Genomic DNA, 14,380 nt, shown 5'->3' with positions numbered 1-14,380 from the left:
TCGTGAGGTGAGTTCTATCAAAGAGTGAACCTGACCCTTCACCTCCCCAGCACTACCCGTGGCTGCTGCAAAGCAATTGTGCCCGTCAATGGAGAACAGAGAGCAGTAAAAGTAATGAGAAAGGTAATAAGAGTTAAAACAAAGGTAGATGGACCTCAAATGAAAACAGGAAGATTTAGGGTACCTGGAGAAAGACAAGTCAGCATTATATAGAGACGAATTAATACTTTGGGATTAAACTGTGTGTGAAGGGTAGGGGCATAGTGCACTAAAAATAGGAACAGGGTAATTTAGAAGCTAATCAAGCTCTGTCACAGACAAAATTAATAAGTAAAAAAAGTTTTAACAAGACATTAGCCATCCGAAGAACATAGAAGGCCTGTGGAGGAGGATATTGTATCAGAAGGTGTTATTAACACTGCTATTATTAGATTGGGTATGATTAACAGGACTTGGTCAGAAAGAAGCAAGGTGAAGTTTAGAAGTGCAGTGGTGGATCACCCAGAATGTCATTACAAAGGTGAAAATTGTAAAAAATAAGCTAGAAGTAGAGGAAATAGTTTTGAAAAATGATAGATGAAAAGACAGTGAAGTGTTCTGAACTTTTCTATATGGCATAAAGGTGCAGTGAGTGAGAACAAGGAGGTGAGGGTAGTTGTTTTCTCTTCTGTCCATGTTTCAAGTGTCATGATTAACATTTGTAAAGATGAGACTGCATAGACAGAGGACTTTTAGAGGCTCATTATAGGTTTCTCTGACTATTTTCTCCCTGCATTGATTTGCAATTTGGACTTCATAAGAACTGAGAAACAGTTGGCTGTAAATTAGTGATACTTCCACGAAATCAGTGGAAGCAAACTGATTTCCACCATTCTTGTGATTCAACATTCTTTTTGAAAACAAGGTGAAAAAAATATGAGTTTCATAAAGGTGAATTTTTGAAGGACAGGTCTGGCTGTAATCACCAGGTGAAGAAGCAATTTGCTGAGCGTCAAAAGAGATGTGGGCACAATGAGAAAAAATATCACTGGCTCCAGGCATTGATTTCCAAGCATCTATTACTGAACACCCCCAGAGGCAAGGTCCTGGTCTTGATGGACACCTCTTTTTTTGGGTTTTTAGTTTGTTGGGTTTTTTTCCCATTGTTCTAATTAGACATAAATATCTATTTGCTTAGAAATGCATCCATTCCTCTGAGTTGTATTGTAGAATTTGCTGGTTTTGCTTATATTTTGGACAAAAAGTATTGTGGATTAAAAGATACTTTTATTCTGAGGCTTTTCTGCTGTTGCTACTCACCTGATTATATAAACATATAATATATATATTATATATACATATAATCAGATATTCCAAATGATCCTTTCTCCTTACCTGGATCCCTCCTTGATCTGTTACCAGTTCTCTTTGCCATTACCCTAACCTCTAAAAAGCAAATCTTACAAAGCCAGTAGGTAGGGGTTTTTGTGTGCTTTAGTTAGACATAATAGATCCTTAATTAATCAGGAGCATCTAGTATCAACTCAACTCAGATTGATATTATTCACAAAGAGCAGCATTTTACCTGGAAAACAGGCTGTTTTTCAGCACTCTGTCACTGCCACATTTCATTCCCACCCCTTCAGACAGATTCTTTAGCCTGTGGTGCCAATCAGGAGTGATTTCCCTGGACTAAGTGCTGCTACACGGGGGGAGTAAACCTGGCTGTGAGCTCGGGCTCTGTGTGCCTGCATCCTTTAGGCTTTCACCACGCACTAATCATCGGGGCATCCAGTCACCATTATTCCTGCAGAGAAAAATTGACAGGTGACACTGTGACAGTAACACTGCTGCTGACCGCCAGCTAAGTCCCTGGCTCTGGAGCTGCACGACCAGAGGAAAACTCAGCAGATCCCTTCTTCCCTGCCTGCGTGCGCTCACCACATTTCAGCTGAGCGGAGGCGTCCTCCTCTCCCTGCAAATCACATTACGCTCTCTGTGCTCTGACGGAAAGCAGGAGTGAACCTGTAGAGCCCCGAAACACATAATATGCATGGCTGCTGTTTTACACTTGTAACATCTTGTATGCACTGAAATGTACAGCTGTTTACACTTGTAGCTCTGTCAAGTAAACAAGTGGTGATTTCTTATGATGGAGGGGAAATTGGCACAGGGCTGCTATTCACTCACCTACAGCCTGGCAACTCCTGGTGGTGGAAATCATTCTTTAGGCACCAGACTGGCATCAGGCTTGCTGTTAAAACTGGCTTCTCTGAGGTGGAGGGGAGGCAAGAGGAAATGCGTTGGCTGCATCTGCACCTCTAGGAAAGGCAGCAGGCGAGTGTCTGATGGGCTCTGCCTCCTGCTGCAGCCACCCCCGTAGGTGGCTCACAAATCGCCTGTGCAGTGCCCGTGCCAGGCTGTGCTGGCATGCAGATCCATGCCAGGCATTTTCAGGTGGCTTCTCCCCCAGAGCTGTAGAGCTCGTAGCCCAAAGGATGGCAAATCTGCAAAGGAAAGGCTTGGACATAACCTTTATCCCCTAAAGATGATGCTGTGTAAATTTTAGACCCGTAAAGATCGCTATAAATAATAAAACAACAAAAATCTAGACTGTCTTTTCAGAAATTAAACAGAGGAGAATCCAACGAAGCTGACAAGCTGCAACTTTGCAACAATCAAAAAGAAGCTGTGTTTCAAGAGATTACTTTGGTATTGCTTTGCAACAGAAGGCTAGTGTGTACCAGGAATTATCAGGAGTTCAGGGGCAATCCGAACGTACTCGTAGAGATTGAGCCCTTAAAATATTACAAAAAATGAATAAACAGATCAGCTCACAGGTGATTGTACATGGAACAGCACTTTTCACCAGGATGCACAGGGCCCCATCCAGTCTGGCCTTGAGCATCTCCAGAGATGGGGCAACCACAATTTCTGTGGCAACCTGTGCCAGCACCCTCACAGCAAAGAGCTCTTTCTCTAATATCTAATCTAAACTGATTCCCTAACTGTCTGAAGCCAGTCCCCTTGGACCTGTCACGAGGTCATGCTTTTACTAAAAGTCCTTCTCTATCTTTCTTGTAGATTCTCTTTAGGCACTGGAAGGCTGCAGTTACATCACTCCTAAGCCTTTTCTTTTCCAGGCTGAAGAAATGCAATTCTCTTAGAATAGAATAGAATAGAATAGAATAGAATAGAATAGAATAGAATAGAATAGAATAGAATAGAATAGAATAGAATAGAATAGAATAGAATAGAATAGAATAGGTTGGAAAAGACCCTTAGGGGGCATCAAATCCCACTATAAAACTCACACTACTCAGTCCAGACTAAAACATGTCCCTAAGTGCCACATCTATATGTCTTTGGAGAGATTTGGGGATGGGGATTTCATCATTTCCCTGACAGCCTGCTCTAAGGTCTGACCTTTCAGTGAAGAAATTTTTCTTAATATCCAATCTAAACCTCCTCTTGGTACAGCTTGAGCCTATTTTGTCTCATCCTGTCCATTTGTCACTTGAAGAAGAGACTGCTTTACAGCTGGCTCCTCTTTTCAGGCATTTGTAGAGAGTGAGGAGGGCCCTGATCCTCCTTTTCTCAAGCCAAACACCCCCAGGTCCCTCAGAAACTCCTCACTGGAGTCCTCCCAACCCCTCACCAGCTCTGTGGCCTTCTCTGGACACACTCCAGAACCTCAGTGTCTTTCGTATCATGAGGGACCTAGGATGTGTGAGTTTCCCCTGCTCTCATATGTGTGCCCATTCTGTATATGCTTGTCCTATTCTGATCCTCACACACAGGATCCTCAGTTTAAATTCCCTTCAGGTTTTCGGTGCATTAAAAAATTAAATCTCTCTGTATATAACAGAGTTTCTATCAAAGGAAAATTGTAGTCTGGTTTAAGAGACAGTAAATTGTTTTTTTATCATCTTTTTTCTGGCCTGCAATTTTACCAAATGATCAAGCAAGAAGAATCACATTTATTCTTCATGGCAGCCTCTGCTTCAACTGAAAATAAAAATAAAAAAAATTTGAAGAGAGACCTGATCATATCCTCCATGAACAATTACACATTCTACCCTCATAAACTGGGGGTTGGCAGGTCATCATGTCAAAGCTGACATATAAAGAGATGAAAATAAAATAAAATAAAATAAAATATAAAAAATAAAATAAAATATAAAAAATAAAATAAAATAAAATAAAATAAAATAAAATAAAATAAAATAAAATAAAATAAAATAAAATAAAATAAAATAAAATAAAATGGGAAGGATAATGGATAATCACTGCTAAAGCTGTAGCATTGAAGGAAAGGGCTCCTACAAGCTCCCTCTACCTATCTGATATCTGGGCAACCTGTAATGCCTACAAGGACTCTTTTATGCATTCTCTAGAATGGAGAATTATAAAGCACATGAGTCCTGCCAGGTAAAAGGCTCCTCTTCTGTCAGCAGAAGAATAACCAAAACATCCCATCCATGACCTCTGCCTGTACATGCATACTCATATATCTGTGCTTTATTTGTGGCTTAATGTTCTCCTCATTACTTGTGATACAGAAGAAAGCATTGGAAATTTGCATTTGTGTGACTCAGGAAGAATGGAGCAAATTGCTTTTAAATAAAACCTACTGAGAGAAAAAAAAATAAAATCACCATTTACATTTCACCCAATATGCATGTTTTAAAAGTCTTGAAGTATTGATCACAGTAGTTAGGCATAATCAAAAAGCCTCCAACAGGGTCATAAGCACTGCTCTGCCTATATGGTTTTTTGTTCTCAGCATTAGGAACATCTCCCTTGAGTTTTTCTGGAGCAGTAGTAATTGGATGATTAAAGCAAAAGCCAGATCTATTGGAATTTGAAGAGATGGTGAATGCTATAATAAAACAAAAAATAAAACCTTGTATCTACATGGTTAAAAAAATCAATAAAGTTTAAAGGAATAATGCAAAGAAAGAAAATAAGAAAAGGCTAATTGCTCCATCTTTTTGCAGAGTTATTTCCTGAGTCACTTTCCAATCTTTATTCTTTTATTTTTATGTCTCTGCAGAATGACCCTTGGTCTCCTTTTTCACACATATGCAAAACCACAGCTACATTAACAACTCTGCTGCTTTCTCCCTTGATTCCTTTTCTTTCCTGCTTAAAATTGCCCTTTCTGGCCTTATTAGACAGAGTGGCTAATGCACTCAGCTTGGGTAGAGGAGATCTATGTTCAACCCATATTTCTACCCCTAAATAACTGTATAATATAGGGCACAATATTTAATGAGTTCCCCACTTGTGTAATAGGACTGACAGTATTCATTTGTCTATTCTGACTATTTAAATTGTCAGCCCATCTGGTAGGATCATTTCCTTTTCAGAGTCAGAGTTCAGATCCCATTCTTAGTTTGGGTCTATTGGCACCACAGTAGTTGGGGAAAAAAGAAAGAGAAAAAAAAAAAAAAAAAAAAAAGAAGAATCCAAGTAAATTCAGTTCCACAGGGGGAAGTGACAATATTTGCAGTTATATTAGGGATCTGTTTAAACACTTGGCTTGTCTCAGCAGTGCCCAGCTCTGAGAGAAACCAGGGAGCTGCACAGCAATACTTCTGCTGCTCAAAGTGCACCTCCATTAATTGGCAGAATGAAGGACAGGCTGTTAACTTTCCTGCTGGCGCTCTGTGTACTGACAAGATGAATCTTCTAAGTAAGACATTGTATCCCGTGGCTCAGCATCATTTACAGGCTCCAGCCCATCCTCTGTTTCTTTTTGAAACTCTGGCGCTTGTTCTTCTCTGACGGCCTGGAGGTGGTCTATCCAACCCAAATTGGAGCACCTAAATAAATGTGTTACCTCGAAAAGATCCCGAGTGCTCAGCTGTCGTGGTTTAACCCCAGCCAGTCCCCAGCCCCACACTGCCTCACTCACTCCCACATCAGCAGCAGCTGGGGGAGAATCAGCAGGCTAAAAGTGAGAAAACTCATGGGCTGGGATAAATGCAGCTTAATAGGTGAAGAAGCAGGAGCTGTTCACACAAGCAAAGCAAAATAATTACTAGGAATTAATTCATTGCTTCAATTGGCAGGCAGGTGTTCAGCCCTCTCCCTGACAGCAGGGTCTCATCATGTGGAATGATTACTTGGGAAGACAAAAAAACATCATTCCAAATATTCCCCCTTCCTCTTTTTTCTCCCAACTTTACATACTGAGCATGATCTCACACGGTCTGGAAAATCCCTTTGGTCACTTGGGGTCTCCTGTCCTGGCTGTGTCTCCTCCCAAGCACTTTAATCTCTCCCCAGCCTGGCAGGGCAAAAAGCAGAAAAGCCCTTGGCTCTGTGCAAGCCCTGCTCAGCCATAACAAAAACATCTTCCTTTCATCAACCTTGTGTTCAACACAAACCCAAAGCACAGCCCCACACCGGACACTGAACAGAATTCACTTTATGACAGCCAAAACCAGCACACCAGCACCCATTGCAGAAGACTAGAATGCTTATTTAGCTCCTTAAACACAGAGTCCAAACATTTAAACACCTCACTTGGAAGATTTTGCTGCACACTTCCCCCTGTCTCCAGCTATGGCATTGAATGTGTTCCAAGAAGTCCAGGTCTATCCACAAATAAACATTATTCCTCCTACTGAGAGTACTACCTTTCATCATTCCCAACCAGATGTTAAATATTGTCAGGCTGTGCCTCCAGCTATCTCACAATTTAGCTCCTGAAGCTTGAACTCATCCTGGTGTCCTGTCTCCTCTCCCTTTCCTTCCCACCCTAATTACCTCAGCTGTCCCAGCCATGTCCTTCCCTTCAGAAAAAAATCAGAAGACCTAAAGAACAGGCTTCCCCATCTGGAAAATATTAATTCTTCTCTCGCGAGGACTGTGCCACTGGTGTTGGGGTGAGGATTGAACAGATGTGTTGTGAAGTGCTTCCCTATTATCCCGAGTGCTCTGACGCAGAAGGACTGAGCTGCCCCAGTGAGAGGCTGGGGGAAAGTGCCCTGATTGATGTCACGGGCAGTGGGAATACAGAGGCACATGCAGGGGGTGTGAATCAGGAGACCTCTATTGATTTCAAGCCAGAGAGTGGCACTGGTTTACTGCAGCAGTGGAGCTTACATTTTAAGATAAAAGGTGAAACCCTGATTCCTTTGAAGACAATAGCAACTTTGCCATGGACTTCATCTAGGCAGTTTTCAATTTTAGGAAGACTGACCTGTTCTTATTTGAGGCAAAAATTAAGTAGCCTTGGGGACAATTTTTAAAGAATTCTTACCCTCTTGTTTCTCCTGTAATTTTCAGGGCTTACCCTAAACTAACGATAATAATAATAATAATAATTAAAAATCCCTGTGTTTGTTTTATTTAGTGTCCTAAATTTACTAGATATATCCCAGGCAAACAAATTAGCTCCATTGACTTTGCCCTGAAGAACGGAAATTCCAAGGACAAAACTACAGATAGAGATTAGAAGGAAAGAAAAAAAAAAAAAAAAAAGGAAGATATATTGCTTTTAATTAAAGTACATATCCACTAGACAAGAGTGGGCCTATAGGAAACAGACTTTAACACATAAGAAGTGAGAGATCTGTGAATAGTCCCAAATAACCTTATTGGAAGGGGAGAGAGTGGAGAAAGATGAGGGGAAGAAGGCAGGAGTTTCTGAATGTGAAAGTGAGTATTACTAGGAGATTAAAATGAGAAACATAAACCATTAAGCAAATTTCAGACTGCAGATTGACCGAGCTGTGCTTCGCTTCAAAGCAAACCATAACTGAAGGTTTGTCTTCACATGTGTCTCCTCTGGTTTATATGATGTATCTAGTGAGGGTGTGTCTGTGGGACAGTTTTCAAATGCCATTCTAGAGAATGGTGATTTTCCTCCACAAAGAGGAGAAAATAATTGTGCTTCAAAGGTTAGATTGGTTTTGTTTTTTCTTTGGTTTATGTTCAATCAAAATTCACTGATAAGAAGTTTTACCTCTCTCTCTGTGTCTCTAAAGGCCACCTTTTCCCTTCCCTTTTCTTTTTCCACACAACTTCTGACTGATTTATTCTATGTTGTTATTTTGCTTTTTGCTGCTCCTCAGCTGGTTCTTAAGCCTGCAACTTAATTATATCTAGGTGGCTGCTCTATTGAAGAACAAGTAGCAACAAGATAAATATATATGCTTGTATATGTATATATGTACTTATTTTATATATATGTAGCTAACAATACACACATTTAAAATCCTTGCTACTCTCTGTTCCACAAGAAAACTGGAGGTTTCCTTTACATTTTTAATTTTGGGAGAGTGAGAAAATGGATTTCTATTTCCCTGAAAAAATGGGACTTTTACTTGATGTTTGGGCCAGGAATCTGCCTTGGGATTGTGAGATTTGTAAGGCTTTAGTAGCAGCTGGGGGGGAAATGCCACATCTCCCTTATTTATGAGTGACTTTGAACTTATGGAAAAGCTCATTTGTATACATCTGGATAATCTATATATATAGTTAAAACCACTCTGAAAAAAAAAAACCCAAAACAACAGAAAAACAAAACAGCAAAAACCAAACAACAACAACAAAACCCCAAACAAAAACCCAAAACAAACAAACACCAAAAAACAGAACCCCAAAAGCCCCTAACCTTGGAAAACAAAATAATAGAAATAATACAAAAGCAGCTGAATGGAAAAATGTGTAGATACAAGCCAAACACAATGAGGCATTTGCTAGGGGATGAAGAACCAGAAAATTACAAGCATTTAAGAGAAATGCTGCTTATTTTAAATTCACTTGCATTTCCCATAGTAATATGCCTCACTATGGAAGACTGCTAGGCAGAGGGGAAAAAAAAGCTTTGTGAGTTCAATAGCTACCCACTGATTGTAAACATGAGGAGGAACTCTGCGAACACTGCGAACACAGTGAAATATAGGGTAATTTCCTCTTTATTAGAGTCCGTGAAGTCTGCTACATTAATGGTTAGGCTCTGTATACAGTGCATATAACAGAATTATACAGATATTTTCTGCAGTTCTTTACTTGCTTTTTTAAGTTCCTTCAGGGAAAAAAAATAAATAACAATGGCAAAATAGCCTTAATTTTTCCTTTCCTCCTCCTATGATGCTTCCCACCTCTCATATTAATATATACTACAACACAATCTGTGACTGACATTTCTGTCATGCCCTTCAACGACCTACACTGATTTTAAGGTGAATTTAACGTGTATCAGGTATCTCGACTCAGTCTTATGTATTGCTTTTTAAGAAGTGGAAAGAATGAACAAACTAACAAAATAACAAGTGTTTGAGGTAGAAAAGGAAATTTGTCAGTGTATGATGTAGCTGTGGGCTAGGCATTGTAACATGTGAAGTCTCCATTTCAGAGGGAGGATTGGGTCTTGAAATGAGAAGGAAATGTGGTCACTTCCATGGTTATACTGGGACGACTGTGGAGAGCACACAGTGACACTGCCACGGTCACTCGGCTGTAGCTGAAGCAACCTTTGGAAAGCAGCTTGATTTTCTGAGGAGCACGTACGGGATTGGTCCTCCTAGATGACCCTGCCCAAGAGCCAAGAGACCTATCTGCCCACTGTGTTATGAATATGAAGGAGATCAAACTTTCTCTGGAGAAAGAGGTTCTTGTTTATTAAAACAGCTGCAAGGAACAGAGTACCCAGGATAAGCCCAAGCACCCACACAGTGAGCCAAATCCAGAACAGTGTGCTAACCCCAAGTGCACTGGGCTCTCCCGAAAAAAAACCAAGCATCCAAAAAGAAACACTAACCCAACCGAACTCCCTCCATTTATAGCTGCCTTCGAGTCCAGGATTGGTCCATTTTGGATCCTCATGGTGATTGGTCCATTTCCAGGCTTGTCATTGGTCTTTAACGCCGTTCATTCTGGACCAATCGTTTCTGCAGGGCTTCGAATGATTGGTCAGATCTTCCACCCAATCCCTCTTCAACCTCGTCTTGCCCTGCCAGACCGCCCTTCCACCAAACCCTGGACCCTTCTCCTAAACATTCTAATAACCCCCCCTTTTAACATAATAAAATTAATATAACATAATTAATACAATGTAATTGAACTATACCCTTATTTAACTTGACTTTTACCTATAACACTGCCATGGTGAAGGATGGTGCCATGGTCCCTCAGTCCTGGACACAAGTCCCAGTCGCATCACAGGATCCTTTTCTCCAGACCTGTCTCCTGAGGACTTCAGACCTCATCTCCTGGAGTCATCCCTCAGATACATGCCATCACTGTTCTCCAGCTCCATCTCCTCTTCATGCTGATGGGATGCATGGCCAAACCCTCTGATTCATTTCTTCACATTTCCTTATCTCTCCTTATTGTCTCAGGACGCCACAAGACATCTCTGTCGGCGAGGGCACTGGATCACCTTGGCTTGCTCTCATGGGGCATCTCTGTGCCCCCTGACAGAGAGTGAGGGGAAAAGAATACACCTGTGCTAGCCAGGTGTATTCAGAAGAGGCAGTGTTCCATTTCTAATATGAACAGGCCGTGTCCTCTGCGTACCAAACATGACATGCTGGGCTTTTTTACCTTAAAGCAAAAATAAACAAAGTTCCAATCTGTGTACAAAGCTCTAACATTGTGGCATGGTAAGGCCTTTTATACTGCATTTTTTTTCTCCTTACTTGTGCTTTTTTAAATAACAAAGTGCTCCAGGTTCATCCTCTATATATCTTGTGAGATTAAAAAAAAAAAAAAAAAAAAAAAGAAGAAGAAGAAAAAAAAACAAAAAAACCCCAGAAAACTTTACCACAGTACTATTACCTATTTCAGGCTTCCAGAGAAGAAAGACAACATCAGAGGGGCTCCTAAACAAAATAATATCTTTGTCCCAGATAGGACACAATTTAGGTAGAGGATTCCTCTTTATTTCTTTTCTATAGGAGCTGCTCCAAGATTAGATTATAATGATGAGCCTGATGTTAGTTTAAAATTGGGACATTTGGAGAAGAGTAGTCCATGGCATGTTTGTTAAAGGATAGGGACCAATTCTTACCTTGCTGACAACTGAACTTCTCTTTCAGATTTCCTTGGTGAGACAGACGTTACGAAATTCCTTGTACTTTACTGTGATTATTGGTTAAATTAAAAAAAAAAAAAAAAGGTGTTAGGGTAATGTAAAATAGAATAAAAAGGCTGAGATAAAAGGCTTCAAATCTGTTGATTGTTGTAACTATTAGAAATTTCTGATATCACTACTTGTAAACCTTTTCAGTGTGGCAGATTGAATCAGAGAACATATTTTAGGTCTGGATTTTTATAATGATGATCAATATTTTTAGCATCAATAGAATTAAAAAACAACCTGAAACAACATAATTCTTTGTTCCTTTAACGACAGTCAGGGCAATGTTGAATCCTGCGCTGTTTTATTGTTTCTTTTCCTTACAGATGAATTTTAAGTGAAGGCTTATCAGAAGGGTTTCTTCTGTTATCAGAGCTGCTTTGACTATCATTCCTCCCTTCTCTTTGCCAAGCCTGTGTTTGCAAAACAGTAAACCCGAATCCAAGTCCCTGCATCTGGTGTCAATTGAAATAAAACAAAGACAGGCTCATTTTAGCCACATAATTTAAGAAAGAAGACAGTATGATAACATTTAGAACAAGCCTCATACACACCAGCCAGCCATTATCCTTCAGAAGCAGGTGGCAGATGGCATGAAATCATCTTCTTCAGACCTCCAAAGCTTTGCTGCCACATTTGGGAGCATGGTTCTTGTAATGACTACTTGCATATTCATACTGCGTGATGGGCACTTCTCGATTTCTGTGCACCTCATTTTGGAAAGAAGCTAATGTGGCTACACATGTACTTTATTGCACCATTCACATTTGGCATCGTTAAGAAGAAGGAGAAGATGAGTTTTGAGGTTTTTTTTTTTCCCTTTTTTCTGGGTGCGTCCTTCTCTGCTTGCGTCAGAACGGCACAGGGAATCAAAATGCGTGGCAGTCTGGAGCACCACGACTTGCCTGAAGCTGTGATGAAATCAGCCTCTGTGTAATGCCTCCTGTGAAATAAAATCGGGATTAGTCCTCTATGTCATATGGACACATCTGACAAAAATAGATTCTCCTTCAGATCCAGAGCTCGAAGGTTGCTCTCTGGTTTTCGTGACGTGGTTCTCAAATCCCTTTTCAAAACCGGGTGTGTGAAGATATCTGCGGTTTGCAAATCATCAAGGTGAGGCACGTTGCTTTTCCAAGAGTGCCAGGAGAGTCAGTGGCAGATCTAGAGAATTTACTCTGAGTCATAAAAGAGCAGTTTGCTCAGACCTTACTCACACTCCTGAGTCTGTTTTGCTGATGGCAGTTCAGGCAAGTCCATGATAAGAATTCCTCCTGACTTTAGTGTGCTGTCACACATTGGTAAGTCTCAGAACTGGGCTGTGGGTGTTGTAGTAGCTTATGCTTCATTAAAGACTTTTGTATGCTAGTGAGGGTGCAGGAATCAGCTTTGGATTCCTGCAAGTGCTAAGAAAACCTGAACCCCCAGAACTCAAAAATGCAGCAAAAGGAAAACATTGCTCCAGTCTGTGTCAACATCAGCCCCACCAGCTTCCAACTTTGAAACCACCATTATAGAAAGGGAACAAAGAGAAACATGATTGATTTTGGTCTTTCAGCTTTTTCTCTGTGGTCAGAGCCAGCATGGTACATTGGAAATCCTCTGACACATTAGATATGGCTGTCAGAAGTCACTGCCACTAACGTTTCCTCTGGCAAGAAAAACATATTCTAGCATTGCCTGTAGCCCATCATTTCTCCTGCCCACAGGAGAGCAAAAGGCAAGGCCCACAGGTTCAGAAGATATGATTCTGCCTAACACATGAGTGCAGGGTGCAAGCACACATGGGAAATCAGATCAGAGAGCCTGAAGGTCTGCAGAAGAATCAGAAAGAGAGTAAGAAGCAACCTGTCTTAGTTCAGAGTACTTGCCTGCTGCATTGCATGGTTTCCAGGACATTTGTTATAATGGATCTTCACTAAATCCCCAGGTAGCAAAGTGCTTGTGCTCAATTTAAACACATGCTTAATTTAAGCATGTAAATAGTGCAATTTATGTTCTATCAAGGCCCAATTCATTCTCATTTAAACCTTATTTCAAAAACCCAACAATGTTGCTACTGCTTGCTTTCATCCTCTTCATCTATGAGTGTCACTTTTCCCCTTTATTTTCCCTTTAATTTTGCTGCATTAAAATGTTGCATATTCATACAGCAGCTACAAGTTTTGTCTGAGAAAAATACTTTGCCTTCTAAGACTGCTCTGATCAGCCAGAAGACATTATTAAATACCATAAACAAATACAGACGTGCACTGTGACATCTGGAAGGAAATAACCCTACAGTCACATTTTGCAAAGGAGGCCCAACCAGAAGAGCTCAGACATGTAAAATGAACATTAATGGCATCTTAATGTTCCTCTGCTGCCTCTAGAAGGTTCAAATATGTTGCATCAAAGCTAGTTCTAGAGGAGGTTTATCAGCAGATGGAGCCTTGTAGGAAGTCAAAATACTCTATTAGATACATTAGTGCCCCAAACTGATACATTATGATGTCTTTTGTGGTTTTTTTTGTTTTGTTTTGTTTTGTTTTTTTTAGGGCAGGAGGGATGCTTATAATTAATTATATATGTTTTGTTGTTGTTACTTAGCCAATCAGTATCTTCTTGAAAGCATCAAAAGCTAGTAATTTTTTCTGTTTTTTTTTCATTTTGCCAAGGGTAATTCATATGCATATAATATTATGAGAGTAGTGAGAAGGGGAAGGGAGATTTTTATATATATATATAATTTTGTGTTGATTAGTTTCAGCAGAACTTTATAGTTCACCCACGGCAAAAACTAAAAACAGAAGGATGAAATAACAAAAAAATCTGAGTGATGTATATGAATGTTTCTGTACATGTTTGTGCCATTATGAATACAGGGTTCAAGCTGATATGACCCATGGAAGCAAAGAAACCCACAGAATGAAAGGGACTCAAAGAAAAAAAAAATACTAAAACAGAAACTATGGAAAGAAATACATTTGTTAAATTCTTTTAACCAAGAGGTATTGGTGCAACTGTTCTAAAATCTGTTCTTAGAAGTTCTGTAAGGTCTTTTTGCAGACATCTCAAAAGACATTATACTGAAATTTCTTCATGTGTCAAAAACACATATTTGATCCCTTGGAAAAAAAAAAGGTCAAAAATTATGATATATTTGGTTTGTCTGTATTCAGTTTTATGAGAATATGATATTTCAGATAATTGTGAGGGACGAATTCTTTGCAGAATCAGAATATTTTATGTGTAACAAGACACTCAGAATTAATATTTGGAGTGGAATTTCTCCCCAGAACTATGCTGATGGTATTAGTTTTA

The sequence above is a fragment of the Melospiza melodia genome, chromosome Z (genome assembly GCF_035770615.1).
Source record: "Melospiza melodia melodia isolate bMelMel2 chromosome Z, bMelMel2.pri, whole genome shotgun sequence".
In the NCBI taxonomy this organism is placed as follows: Eukaryota; Metazoa; Chordata; class Aves; order Passeriformes; family Passerellidae; genus Melospiza; species Melospiza melodia.
The sequence above is the reverse complement of the archived record's forward strand: the minus strand, read 5'-3'. Positions refer to the sequence as shown.